The following is a 14,321-nucleotide window of genomic DNA, read 5'->3' on the forward strand; positions in this document are numbered from 1 at the left end:
TTCCCTTTATATCACAGTAAGAGACTATACAGCTATAGAACTTCCCTTTATATCACAGTGAGTGACTATACAGCTATAGAACTTCCCATTATATCACAGTAAGTGACTATACAGCTATAGAACTTCCCTTTATATCACAGTGAGTGACTATACAGCTATAGAACTTCCCATTATATCACAGTAAGTGACTATACAGCTACAGAACTTCCCTTTATATCACAGTGAGCAGCTATACAGCTACAGAACTTTCCTTTATATCACAGTGAGCGACTATACAGCTATAGAACTTCTCTTTATATCATAGTGAGTGAGTATACAGCTATATAGCTTCCCTTTATATCACAGTGAGTGCCTATACAGCTACAAAACTTTCCTTCACTTGAATCCTTGGATTAGTATTCAGAGTTTGAGACTATCATTCCCATTTTCAATCTGGTTCATCAGCACTGAAGTAGTACATCATCACAGCTTTAGGCCTTTTTCTATCCCTATGTTGTGCACCCTGTGTACTCTGAGCAACTATCCCTACACTGTACAAAAAGCATGCATGAGTGTTCAAATTTGTGTGGAACCGCAAATTTCAGGAAATTTGACTTGACCTTCATGGATTGATCCACTCATCTCTAGTTATCATCTATATGGGTACATAGTCCAGCACAACACGGATATAAATTCTATAAAGACACATAATCCATCACAACAGCATTATCCATATCCAGCACAATAGTGATATAATTTCTATATACATACCTGAGACAGCACAAAAGTGTAATTTGTATGTAGAGTTTGTTTATATATTGTGACAAAGTCACTGACAAAGTACTGGAGGGGAGATATGTTTCACGGAGGCTATTGGCTTCAGTGATTTGAAACCCAGACGTTTGGCTCCAGCACACTATGTGCTGAGAGGGGTTAATCTGCTATTTTAAAGCAAACCTGTCAGTAGGTGTCATGTTGGGGCTGCTGCACTGATTAATATGATACCCGAGGTGAAGAAATCGGTCTTGTGGTTCTTGTGTAATCAGTGTTTGCAGTTTTCAGTTAATGATATGCTTATGCTCTGGGGCCGGACTGTAGATGGGTCTTATCATAGTGCTCTAGGCCAGATCAGCAAGAAAGACCACAGGATGCCCCGAAGTACAAGCATGGTCCTCATCATAGAGACAGACAGAGAGGGAGAGAGACAGATAGGGGCGGCCTGTGGGCAGGTCTTTCTTGCTGATCTGGCCTAGAGCACTATGATAAGACCCATCTACAGTCCGGCCCCAGAGCATAAGCATATCATTAACTCAAAACTTCAAACACTGATTACACAAGAACCACAAGACGGATTTCTCCACATCAGATATCAGATTAATCAGTGCAGTAGCCCCAACATGACAATGCCTGTAGTGTACTTAGCAAAATCCTGCTGACAGGTTCGCTTTTAAGGGCTAAATTTTATGTGAACAGCTGTGAGCGGGTGGGAGGCTGTTCACCATATCTCCATTCCAGGGTGTGGTCTGGGATATTAATAGCCAGTCTTTTGTGTCATTAGGTGTTCAGTGGGTCTGGAGGCGACACCTCCAGAGAAGTGTTCTGGAAAACTGTGCTGAACCTGGTTGTATCCTGAGCGGGCCGATCACCGCAGACGTGTGGACTGTGCTATACATTTTCTTTTGCTTTCCCGTTATGCCAGAAAGGCCGTGTTTGTTTTGATGAACTTTACATTGGTTTATGCCATACTTTATTAAACCAGTGAGAGGCTTAAAGAGACAGCATTCCTGTTTCTACCTCCGTGTGAAGCCGAATGAGCCAATTTACCACAATATTTTATGTATTATGCCTATAATTTGCGAATGAGTAACACTTTCTTTTGTAAAGAATTGTTGTCAGACTCTTCTAACCACGTTTATCTGTGAGAGAACAAAAGGCTGGGTAGTCCAAAATAGCCACGCCAAATCTGCCTCTCCCCTAAAATCATGTCTGGCCAAACCCATTGATATCTGAGGCTGACGTTAGTGTGTGTGGAGGCTTTAAGGTTAGGTTTCCATTTTCAATAGTTAATTCCATTTTTTTTATCTAAAAACAGATCCAATAACAAAAGCTAAATGTATTCAGAACTGGACCCACAAGAAATGGCCTAAAATGTACTTTAACTAACTGCAATGCAATGCTGGATCCAAAAATATAGTCTGGACAACGCGTGGCTCCTGGATTTGTTTGTTTTTTATTATTGAAGTTTATTGGAAATGGATCATAATGGAGGATCGTTTGTTCCATTAACGGGTCCATCTAAGCACTGTGGGTGTCCAGGACATCGGAGGTGTTCAGATTCACTCCCAGAATCCTCAGATTAGTAACAAAACAGTAAAAACAGATGCAAAATGGAAAGCAAAGTGTGAACCCTGACTGCAATAACACAAGTACATGTGAACCGAGCCTAACAAATAAGAAGAAAAAACCTTTGCGTCAACAATCCTGATCCTGATGGCAGTTTTGTTCATACTCTTCTGTTTACTTACAGCGGTTGTTCATGACTATTATTTTGTTTTTTTTTACTAAGAGCCTTAAAACTAAAAGGCAGTTAGTTGCCAACAGAGGCAACTACTTGTTTGTTCTACCAGTGCCGGTTCAGCATCGTGCCTGTTGCACCCGGTGCCGGTTCAGTGTGGTGCCTGTTGTACAAGGTACCAGTTCAGCATGGTGCCTGCTATACCCAATGCCAGTTCAGCGTGGTGCCTGCTGTACCCAATGCAAGTTCATCGTGGTGCCTGTTGTACCCTTTGCCAGTTCAGCGTAGTGCCTGTTGTACCCGGTGTCGGTTCAGCGTGGTGCCTGTTATACCCGGTGTCGGTTCAGCGTGGTGCCTGTTATACCCAATGCCGGTTCAGCGTGGTGCCTGTTGTACCTGGTGCCGGTTCAGTGTGGTGCCTGTTGTACCCGGTGTCTGTTCAGCGTGGTGCCTGTTATACTCGATGCCGGTTCAGCGTGGTGCCTGTTGTACCTGGTGCCGGTTCAGTGTGGTGCCTGTTGTAGCCGGTGCCGGTTCAGCATGGTGCCTGTTGTACCCGGTGACGGTTCAGCGTGGTGCCTGTTGTACCCGGTGTCGGTTCAGCAGGTGCCTGTTGTACCCGGTGTCGGTTCAGCGTGGTGCCTGTTATACCCGATGCCGGTTCAGCGTGGTGCCTGTTGTACCTGGTGCCGGTTCAGTGTGGTGCCTGTTGTACCTGGTGTTGGTTCAGCGTGGTGTATGTTATACCCGATGCCAGTTCAGCGTGGTGCCTGTTATACCAGCTGCCGGTTCAGCGTGGTGCCTCCTGTACCTGGTGTCGGTTCAGCAGGGACCCATTGTACCCGATGCCGGTTCAGCGTGGTGCCTGTTATACCTGATGCCGGTTCAGCGTGGTGCCTTTTATACCCAATGCCGGTTCAGCGTGGTGCCTGTTGTACATGGTGCCGGTTCAGTGTGGTGCCTGTTGTACCCGGTGTCGGTTCAGCGTGGTGCCTGTTGTACTCGATGCCGGTTCAGCGTGGTGCCTGTTGTACCTGGTGCCTGTTGTACCCGGTGCCGGATGAGCGTGGTGCCTGTTGTACCCGATGCCGGTTCAGCATGGAGCCTGTTGTACCCGTTGACGGTTCAGCGTGGTGCCTGTTGTACCCAGTGTCGGTTCAGCAGGTGCCTGTTGTACCCAGTGCCGGTTCAGTGTGGTGCCTGTTATACCAGCTGCCGGTTCAGCGTGGTGCCTGTTATACTAGTTGCCGGTTCAGCGTGGTGCCTGCTGTACCTGGTGTTGGTTCAGCAGGTGCTTGTACCCGGTGCCAGTTCAGCGTGGTGCCTGTTTTACCTGATGCTGGTTCAGCGTGGTGCCTGCTGAACCCGGTGCCGGTTCAGTGTGGTGCCTGTTATACCCGGTGCCGGTTCAGTGTGGTGCCTGTTATACCATCTGCCGGTTCAGCGTGGTGCCTGTTATACCAGTTGCCGGTTCAGCGTGGTGCCTGCTGTACCTGGTGTCGGTTCAGCAGGTGCTTGTTGTACCCGGTGCCGGTTCAGCGTTGTGCCTGTTATACCCGATGCTGGTTCAGCGTGGTGCCTGCTGAACCCGGTGCCGGTTCAGTGTGGTGCCTGTTATACCCAGTGCCAGTTCAGTGTGGTGCCTGTTGTACCCGGTGCCAGTTCAGCGAGGTGCCAGTTATACCCGATGCCGGTTCAGTGTGGTGCCTGTTATACCCGGTGCCGGTTCAGTGTGGTGCCTGTTATACCCGATGCCGGTTCAGTGTGGTGCCTGTTATACCCGGTGCCGGTTCAGTGTGGTGCTTGTTATACCCGATGCCGGTTCAGTGTGGTGCCTGTTATACCCGGTGGCGGTTAAGTGTGGTGCCTGTTATACCCGGTGCTGGTTCAGTGTGATGCCTGTTGTACCTGGTGCCGGTTCAGTGTGGTGCCTGTTGTTCCCGGTGCCGGTTTAGTGTGGTGCCTGTTGTACCCGATGCTGGTTCAGTGTGGTGCCAGTTATACCCGGTGCCGGTTCAGTGTGGTGCCAGTTATACCCGGTGCCGGTTTAGTGTGGTGCCTGTTACACCCGGTGCCGGTTCAGTGTGGTGCCTGTTATATCCGGTGCCGGTTCAGTGTGGTGCCTGTTATACCTGGTGCCGGTTCAGTGTGGTGCCTGTTGTACCCGGTGCTGGTTCAGTGTGGTGCCTGTTGTACCCGGTGCTGGTTCAGTGTGGTGCCTGTTATACCCGGTGCTGGTTCAGTGTGGTGCCTGTTATACCCGGTGCTGGTTCAGTGTGGTGCCTGTTATACCTGGTGCCGGTTCAGTGTGGTGCCTGTTGTACCCGGTGCTGTTTCAGTGTGGTTACCGACCACCATCGCAGCCATGTGAACAGAGCAGCTTTTCCGGGCTGCTCTGTTGATGGGTGTGATTGGCAATGTCACACTGATTGACAGCATGATGTCGGCAGTCTCGCCCCATCAACAGAGCAGAAGAGAAGCCACTGGTCGGTGGATGTGACGCCAGTGGAAGCCATTGAATCGTCGGCAGAAGCGGTTTGTGACGGCTCTGTGTCAGCAGAGATCGGCGCCAAACCTGTTAGTCCTGGAAGACCCCTTCAACTGTGCAGCATTAATCATTCCCAATCCCCATACAAAGGGGTGGGCTTCATATTTATCTCTAACAGGTACCTACTTTGGGTGTCACCAGATGTCTGCGGTTATTTCTCCTCCAGTAAACAAGCAGTATAATATTACATATACGCTATAAATTAACATGCAATCTACATGCCGTATGCATGGATGTACCTCACACTAACGTCCTCTCAACAATATAATGCAGAAATTGTAACATCTTGTGACAAACTATGAGGATAATAACATGAACTTCTTGTACCTCCCTTAGGGTTGCAATCATAGTTGTACACTACTCAGGCACCCTAAACCCTCGGGCCTTATTACAACTCCTATATGCAAAATTTAAGAGTGATTTTTCAGGTATTTTTTTTCTTTTCATAGCCTTTAATGACAAATTAGCATAACTTATTGATCTACACCTCTCAGATGCAAAATGTCACCATTTTCAATGATTTTGTCAGTGCCCACTCTTCTTTGGTGATTAATAGTACAAATTACCTGCCCTCTCTGGCCAAAACATGGTTCCAGTGATCGGAAAGTCTCCTTTTTGCATACGGGAAGGGTTCAGTCTGCAAAAATTCTAGTACGTCAAGGAGAAGTTCAGGAGAAGAAAGCTCCAGTTGCTCTGCTCACTTTGGACCTAAAATATAAACATAACATTATGCGGTCAAGTGGCCACCAATGAGAATTGCTGAAATAAAATATTTCAATGAATCATTATCAATCGATAAATGAGTAGTTAACACTTTTGCCATTTAAAGGTGCAAAATTAAATTTTTCTTCCCAGCTATACAAATCGGTACAAGAACAGAGAGCTATAAAAATCAATATCATCTAAACCCAATATTTCAGAATTTCATTGTCCACAGTACACAACATAATCAAGAAGTTTGAAACCCACGCACTAAAGCTAATCTCCATGGATGTGGACAGCAGAGAAAAATTGATAAAAGGTTGCAACGCAGGATAGTCTGGATGATGGATTAGCAGCCTCAATCAAGTTCCAAAGAAATTCAAGCTATCCTGCAGGCTCGGGGTGCATCAGTGTCAGTGTGAACTATCCGTTCACATGTGAATGAAATGAAACACTATGACAGGATATCCAGGAGGACCCCACTGCTGACACGGAGACATAAAAAGCTAGACTGAAGTTTTCCAAAATGTATGTAAGCCAAAATCCTTCTGGGAAAGCATCTTGTGGACAGATGAGACCAAGATAGAACTTTTTGGTAAAGCATTCTAATGTTGAACAAAAACAGAATGAGGCAAACAAAGAAAAGAGCACAGTACCTACAGTCAAATATGGTGGAGGTTCAAAGATGTTTTGAGGTTGTTTTGCTGCCTCTGGCACTGGGTGCCTTAACTGTGTGCAAGGCATCATGAAATCTGAAGATTATTAAAGGATTGTGGGTCACAATGTAGTGCAGGATGACCCCAAACATACTTCAAAAAGCATCCAGAAATGGAAACAAAGTGCTGAAGAGTTCTGAAGTGGCCAATAATGAGTCTGTATCTAAATCCCATTGAACATCTGTGAAGAAATCATAAAATTGCTGTTGGGAGAAGCCACCCTTCAAATATGAGTACCCTGGAGCAGTTTTTAAGAAAAGTGATCCAAAATTCCCGTTGAGAGGTGTAAGAAGCTTGTTGGTGGTTATAGGAAGCAATTGATTGCACACCTTTTGGAATGAATAAGTGCAATCAAACATTAAATTGAGGGTGGCAACAATTTTGTCCAGCACATTTTTGGGGTTTTGTGTGAAATTATATCCAATTTGCCTTTTTTTTTCTCAGTTTCTTTTTGTTGCTCCAATACACACACAGAAAATAAACCTGTGTATAACAAAACATGTGTAATTGTAATAATTTTCTGGGAGAAATACTTCATTTTCTGGCACAATTTCAAGGGTGCCAACACTTTCGACTATAACTGTACATACAATACCAGAACCAAGCTCAGTACAAGAATACAGCAATAAAACATGCTCAGTACATAAATACTGCAATGGAAGCAAGTTCAGTACATGCAGTCCAATAAATCAAGTGGAAGAAGTTGCTGTAAAATATCTTCTGTAAGGAGTACTGTGGTTTAGGGGACTAAGAAGCAAGACACTAAGAGTCTCATTGGTGTAATCGAAAGTCCACAATATAACAGATTAACATTTATGGTGGGGGAGAAGAAGGACTGTGAAGAGCACTGACTTAAACTGATGATGTTACTGACAGAGGTAACATCATCATGCTATGACTGAGATGAATGATGTGCCATATGTCCCATAACATCCTCTGCTTCCTCGCCACGCTGGAGGAAAAGGAGGACAATTGTGACCTACATTTGGTAGTGCTACCACAAAGTACCCAGATAGCTGGTGCTAGTGGTGGTGATGGTGCTGCTGCTTGGGCTCCACCATTCACAGCCATGGAAATTGCCATTTTTCTTTTACATTACCCAGTCCATTGTCATTGCCATTTTTTTCCATAATTTTTTACTACATTGTAACTTACTTTTGTCACTGTTTGTTCACAAATTATTCACCTTTTCCCAAAAACAAATGAACAAAAAATGCTACGTTGGTAGGTATACGCTAAAAACCCCCAGAAATGACAGCACACCAGAGTTTTGGTGTGGAAAATATAGGTGTCAAATTTGACTACTAAGAAGGTGTGCCAAAAAACTCAGTCACAGTTTAATGTATGGATCTATTTAAAAAAAGTTTTTGCTATCTTTTAACAAGATTATTCTCATGGTTCCCAAAAAGGACTGATCAAGAAATGCTAGGTAAATATACAATAAGCCAAATGCAGACACAGGCTGCAGAATTGGTGTAGCATTTACGGATTTTAATATGGGATACTAAAACAGGTGTGCAGAAAAGAAAGCAGCTTGTAGCACACACTTTGTGTAGAGAGTTGCAAACAAATGTCTGGATTTTGCTTCATTTTCCTTTATAGTTTTAAACAAAAACTCAGCACACTCACTTGTCACTTATTTCATGCACAATTTCTCTGACAGTCACTGGGTTTAGAATATGTTTTCTCTAACAAATATTGTGTTGACTTGCTGTTTTCTTGTGCATGAAGAATGAAAAAAAAGTGTAATTCAAATGCAGTAGGACAGCTGCCGGCTACACAATATCAAGGCGCTATAAATCACACTGGCACTGCTGCTGGTACCTCTCCTACATGTACCTGCCCTTAAGGTCATGTGTGCCTTCTCTGGCTAATTCAATCTTCTGCTTTAAGTATAATGAGGTGGGCTTTTTCGGCTACGCCAGCTAGGGAGAGATTTGCTTGTTTCTAGTTAGTGTAGGTGTACCAAACTATATTAGAGACACATATCCATCTCAACAAACAGTCCTTCTGAGGACTAATCCATCTGCAGAGATATCAGGCAGGCAGTGTATATAGGCAGGCAGGCAGTGTATATAGGCAGGCAGTGTATATAGCAGACTGCAGTGCATATAGCACAAGAGGCTCCATTCCAGTTCTGCCTTCTGCTGCTCTTAGATATTTCTAGACATAGGTCTCAGGGGCCAGGAATAATTTTTTTTGGACCTTAATCCTCATTATTTGCTTAAAAAGCAATCCAGAGAACACCGTTTTCTGTGCCATTTGCTTGTTGGCACTGCAGAATACAGCCAGGTCCTTTCCATATTACAGCGCTAGAAATCCATCTATTTAAAACTGTGTTTTCTCCGTCACATGGATCACATATACGTTGTCAGAAAATACTGCCATTTCTGGCCTCCATTAAACATTTCTTTCAGTGTGTCAGTGAAGCAATTCACAGCAGTTTGCTGTTCAAACTACTTACCTACAGGCCAGGTATTTAAAACTCTGTTTTCTCCATCATAATGATCACATATAAGTTCGCTCCAAATTCAGCCATTTGTAGTGAGCGTGGAAGATACTGTCCTCCATTTAAAATGGCCAAGGCATGTGGCAAGGGACGGGGAACTGGACGTGATGGTGATGGTGCATGCAGAGGCCGAGGCCATGGGCAAGCTGACATTGTGCCACAACAAACACCCACATCTTCTCGCCCGACCTTCCTGTCCCAATTCCTAGGGGACCGCAGCACACCACTATTGAAGCCAGAGCAGTGTGAAAAGGTTGTTGGTTGGATAACGGATAATGCTTCCAGTCACTTAGCCACCACCACCCTGTCTTCCACACGGTCAAGTCTCAGTAGCTGTGAGTCTGGATCGCATATTCCTCACCCTGATCCTCCTTCCTCCCATCATGCTGAGTGCCCAGAGACAACTGATCCCACACTTGGACACTCTGAAGAGCTGTTCACTTTTCCATTTATAGATTCGGGCCTCTCGCCAGGTCCACTTGAAGCGGGGCAAGAGGAGATCGCATGTAGCGATGCCCAAATATCTGTGCAGACACGGTCACCAACATAACTATTAGAGTACAATTGAAAGGTTTTTGTACAAACTGCCTATGATAACAGTATATTTTTAAAAAAATAAAAAACTCAAACTGCACTCAAAATGCATGTTCCAAATTATTATGCACAGCAGAGTTTTCAACCTTTTCATTTTAATAAAGAACAAAAAAATTGTTATTTTTGAAATTATAAGCATTAGCAGGTTATTACACACTGAAATCAAACAGTTTTCAACTCAAAACTTTATTCTAGGTGATGTTACATTTGCACATAGGACCCCTTGTTCGAAAGGAGCTTCTGAACTCTCTCGTCCATTGAATTTGTCAGGTTTTGGATGGTTTCTGCTTCAATTGTTTTGCATGAGGACAGAATACCCTCCCAGAGCTGTTGCTTAGATGTGAACTGCCTCCCGCCATCATAGACACTCCTTTTAATGATGCTCCAAAGGTTCTGAATGGGGTAGAGGTCAGGGGAGCATGGGGGTCACACCATAAGTTTGTCCCCTTTTATGCCCATAGCAGCCAGAGATGCAGATGTGTTATGTGCAGCATGAGACGGGGCATTATCATGCATTCACTGCATAGGCAAAAAAACAGACTTTCGCAAAAATCAATGGATCGGCTAGGGTATATCAAGAGACAGAATCAGGAAAAAAAAAACTAGAATAAGATATAACTTTTAATGGATATTTTTAAAAGACCAACCAATGGTCACAAAGTGGACAAACAACATACAAATATTGGGGCAAAGGAGGGGTTTAATAAGCCATGTATATGAGACTAATGTCATTCAGGCTGACCCTATGCAACCCTAAAGCAACTAGTACCCTACCTTAGGGTTAGGGTTAGCGGACGTTTATCACCCTAGTGAGAAGAGTTTTTGTCCCCGCTTCACGTCGGCTGTCCCTTACCTACCCTATTGGGCCCTAGCACCAAACACACATTAACATAGATAATTATAAAATGTTAAATCTTATCCTATGCAGTAGCACAGCCCAGGAAAAAAGTAGCTGATCTATATGCATACAATTGATGCTGAACAGACTAAAAATACTGCATATGATCTGGTTTCTGTAAATAGATACACATGAAGATATAAAGAAATAACCCAACAGAGACAAATCAAATTACAAAAAGGAAAAAAGTAGCTATCGACTTATCTGAAGTGGGTAGTCAAATTGATTGCAGATAAAGCCGGATCACTCAATATGGAAGGAGTCCTTATAGGCTGTGTCGGTGAATAGGAAAAGGTCCCAAAAATTAAGGCATAAATGATGCCAAAAGCTATCCCAACGCGTTTCACCCTCTTCTAATTAGTGTTCATCAGGGGACAGATTAGGAGATACGCCATAGTGGGAGGATCGGCGATATTGATATGTTCGCCATGAACCATCGGAGTAAATGCCTGATACCATCATAGCAGTAACCCCCATTCAAATACTCGCAATAGCGCGCCAAAAAAGGCTTAAACCAATTGGAGTGAAGAGTCATATCCGGGAGGAGCTATCATGCTCCTATACCCAACAAAGCAATTGGCGTGTCACCGTCGCGTCCTAGTGGAACGCTTCAATGATTCGGCTTCCGGTCACATGTACCCGTGATGCGGCTTCCATCACCTCCCAGAATTAAGATGAGCCAGTGTATTACTCCCAATTACCGGCGCGTACTAGTGGAACGCAAATGTGCTCCAGTGACGCAGCTTCCGGTGACTCGTGCTATGACGCAACTTCCGATTTCGTCCCTAGTTAGAAATGGTATTATAGATGGAACGCAAATGCGCTCCAGCAGCACAAACTGTCACTGGGAAACAGGAAGGGGAGAAGAGCTTGCCCAACACTGATGCCATATCTACCATAGGATAACGAAAAAAAACCCTCATTGGCAATATAGTGCAGATGTGCGTATTGTCAATAACAAGCACTAAAGGATGGACACACATAAAAGTGAAATAGGCAACAAGATCTGGTTGGGACAAACAAAGGGTGGACTATATTATAAATAGAGAAAAAAAGGGGGGGTCCAGTTAATGGTTATGCAATGTCCAGATAAAGACCAATCTGCTAAGATACCTCAGACAGTCCAAGTTGAGAATATTTCTTTAGAGACGGTCAACAATGCCCTAAATCAAGGCTTAAAAGGATTCATGTTGTATGGATAACTACCGATTAGGCTCTATGAAGCTAGAGAAGCTTAATTGTTCATTTAGACCTGAGGGAGTCCAAAATATCCACCTACACTCAAGCTGCAGGATTTTCCTATCCCAGTCTCCCTCGCGAGTAGGGACAGGAACAGTCTCAATGGTCCGAAAAGGCAAACAGTATAGGCAAACTGCACAGGCAAACAGTATGGCAGACCCTCTCCTTTCTAATGGGAATTCGTCTTTACTGTGGCTCTGCTCTATGTGTCTTTAAATTGTTAGTGGGGTTTTTCCTAAATTTTGTCAGCCGTAGGACTCACTGCATACCCTATAACTGTATAGCAGACCCTCTCCTTTCTAATGGGAACATGTCGTACTCGTTACCGTGGCCCTGCTCTATATGTCTTTAAATTGTTAGTGGGGTTTTTCACAAATTTTGGCAGCCCTTACAGTCACAGCATGGGCATTACCACTATAGGAGACCCACTCCTTAATAACGGGAACAATTTTTTTTAAATGAGGCCCTCCTCTCTTCAAAGGGGTATTGGGGTGCATCCAAATTATGGCAGCCCTTGCAGTCATTGCATATGCAATAACAGTATAGGAGACCCACTCGTTAATAATGGGAACAACAAAGCATAGCCGGCTGATGGCTCTCTAACAATAGCTAGGGCCGACTGCTGGCCTTTTAAGAATAGTAAGGGCCGACTGATGGCCCTATAAAAATAGGCTTTGTGACTTTCAGACTCCCTCCATCATAAATGAAACAGGATGTGTCTGATGATGTGTCACACACCACATGGCCAGATAAGATTGTAAAATGTTAAAATGACATTTCCCGGTGAATGCATTTGTCTTAAAAAATAACGTAAAACAAAAACACAGTAGGATCTTTCTTTAGTATAAAAAACAGAGTCACCAATGTAACCTCAATGTAATCACATTGTTTAGCTCATGCACCTCCTCCTCCATCTCCGAAATGACCACATCAGTCACAAGCTGACAGCACTGCAGCACTGCCTTGGCCAAGCGGCAACAGGCTGTGCTGAAGATAACATGCTTAATGCTTAGGTGACAAACCGCCCAGCACTGCAGAGTTGTTGAAAGCTGTAACACAGCAGCCTGATCTGTGGCTCTCACCGCTGAACATACAGCCAGGTATGGTCGTGTGTGACAATGGGCGGAACCTGGTGACGGAGAAATGGCAGCCGAAGTAGATACGGTTTCCCTCTATGCCAGTCCTTTCACCGAGCTGAAGAATATGGCTGTGGTGAAATACAACTCCACTGAGAAGCTGTTTCAGATTGAAAAACATTGGGCCCACCAGAAGATTTGATTCTGAGGGCTCACCTTTCTCCCCCGCTCAAGAGCCCCATAGCAGCTGCAAAGTTAGCGCTATCATGAGCTCTCCTGATGTAGAAGCCAGGGCACACCAGAGGATTCTCTGGTGGGACCGTCCAACCTTACCGAGAAGCAGTCCTGGCTAAGTGTGTGGGAAGGTTCCCGGACACTCTATGGCTGCTTTTTTACTGAGGTGGAAACCCACGCAAGCATGGGGAGAACATACAAAATTCTTGCAGATGTTGTCCTTGCTGGGATTTGAACCCAGAATCCCAGCCCTGCAAGGCTTCAGTGCTAACCACTGATCCAATGTGCTGCCGTTCACCCTCTGATATCTAACAGGCTGGAGAAACTTGCACCTACTGCCACTCTATCTTCAGCTCCTTTGTGAGAAATTAATGTATTTGGGCAGCCACTCAGTCTACCAAATAAAATTCCTGAGAAGGAAATTGGGGATGGCTTCGCTACTGGTAATGGGGGCAGTGCTAATACCATGGCATCGTACCATAGTTTGCTGGAAAAATTTCCAGGCTGGTAGGATGCAAGCAAATTCCCACAGAAAAGTACCAGCAGTAATGTTCAGGGACCCGCGCTTGTAGAAGGCAGAGACGATACTGGGAGAAATAGTGGCGGCTCAGGATCAAGTATGGACACGCGGCCGCCGCCAGCATGAGGTTGTGAAAAGTTTTCGCCTCCATGAGCCTAAAAGGCCACATTTCAAGTGCAAGCAGCTTTAGAGGACGTCCTGGGAAAAATGACAGCTGGGTAGATATTGTTTCCCAAGTCCTTTCACTAAGCTAAACAATATGGCTGTGGTGAAATACAACTCTCAGCAAAAAAAGCTGTGGACTGGCTCTGTACCGTCCCTGGCCACATTCACTTGACCACGTGTTTGTAGGTAGAAGGTCCTTCCCAGTAAGTGCACTGGGGAAGGCGCGGATAATTTTGTAGGACCCGTGCTTGTGTAAGGCGGAAACGACACCGGGACAAATAGTGGCGGCTGGGGACCGAGTATGGACACCTGGCCGCCGCCGGCATGAGGTTATGAAAAGCTTCCGCCTCTATGAGCCTAAAAGGCCACATTTCAAGTGCAAGCAGCTGTCAAAAATTTGGCAGTATAGTATTGCAGCCTGTGGGTTGGTGGCTGGCTGGCTGCACACTTGCACTTGCATTCCAAGGAATGGGGTAGGGACAACTGAACGCTGCACTGGGACAAGGACGTGGACGGTGATTGTTGCAAGTCTGCAACGACAGGTGCATGGCGGGAGGCATCTTCGCATGCACCAAGGATCACTTATGATGGGCACACTTTTAGAAAGTGACCTGGAAGTCAGAGAT

General features: G+C 44.9%; 1 protein-coding gene across 1 annotated transcript in view; it reads right to left on the minus strand.

Moving 5' to 3' along the window:
* LRRC4B (leucine rich repeat containing 4B) overlaps positions 1 to 14,321 on the minus strand; it is a 443,022-nt gene that overhangs the window by 330,003 nt on the left and 98,698 nt on the right. The window contains exon 3 of the mRNA XM_073656020.1: positions 5,609 to 5,750. The gene's annotated coding sequence lies outside the window, so the exon portion shown is untranslated. The remainder of the gene's footprint in view (positions 1 to 5,608; positions 5,751 to 14,321) is intronic.

This window comes from Phyllobates terribilis, unplaced genomic scaffold, assembly GCF_046119375.1.
Source record: "Phyllobates terribilis strain yellow unplaced genomic scaffold, ASM4611937v1 Scaffold_12__6_contigs__length_324123572, whole genome shotgun sequence".
Taxonomy (NCBI): Eukaryota; Metazoa; Chordata; class Amphibia; order Anura; family Dendrobatidae; genus Phyllobates; species Phyllobates terribilis.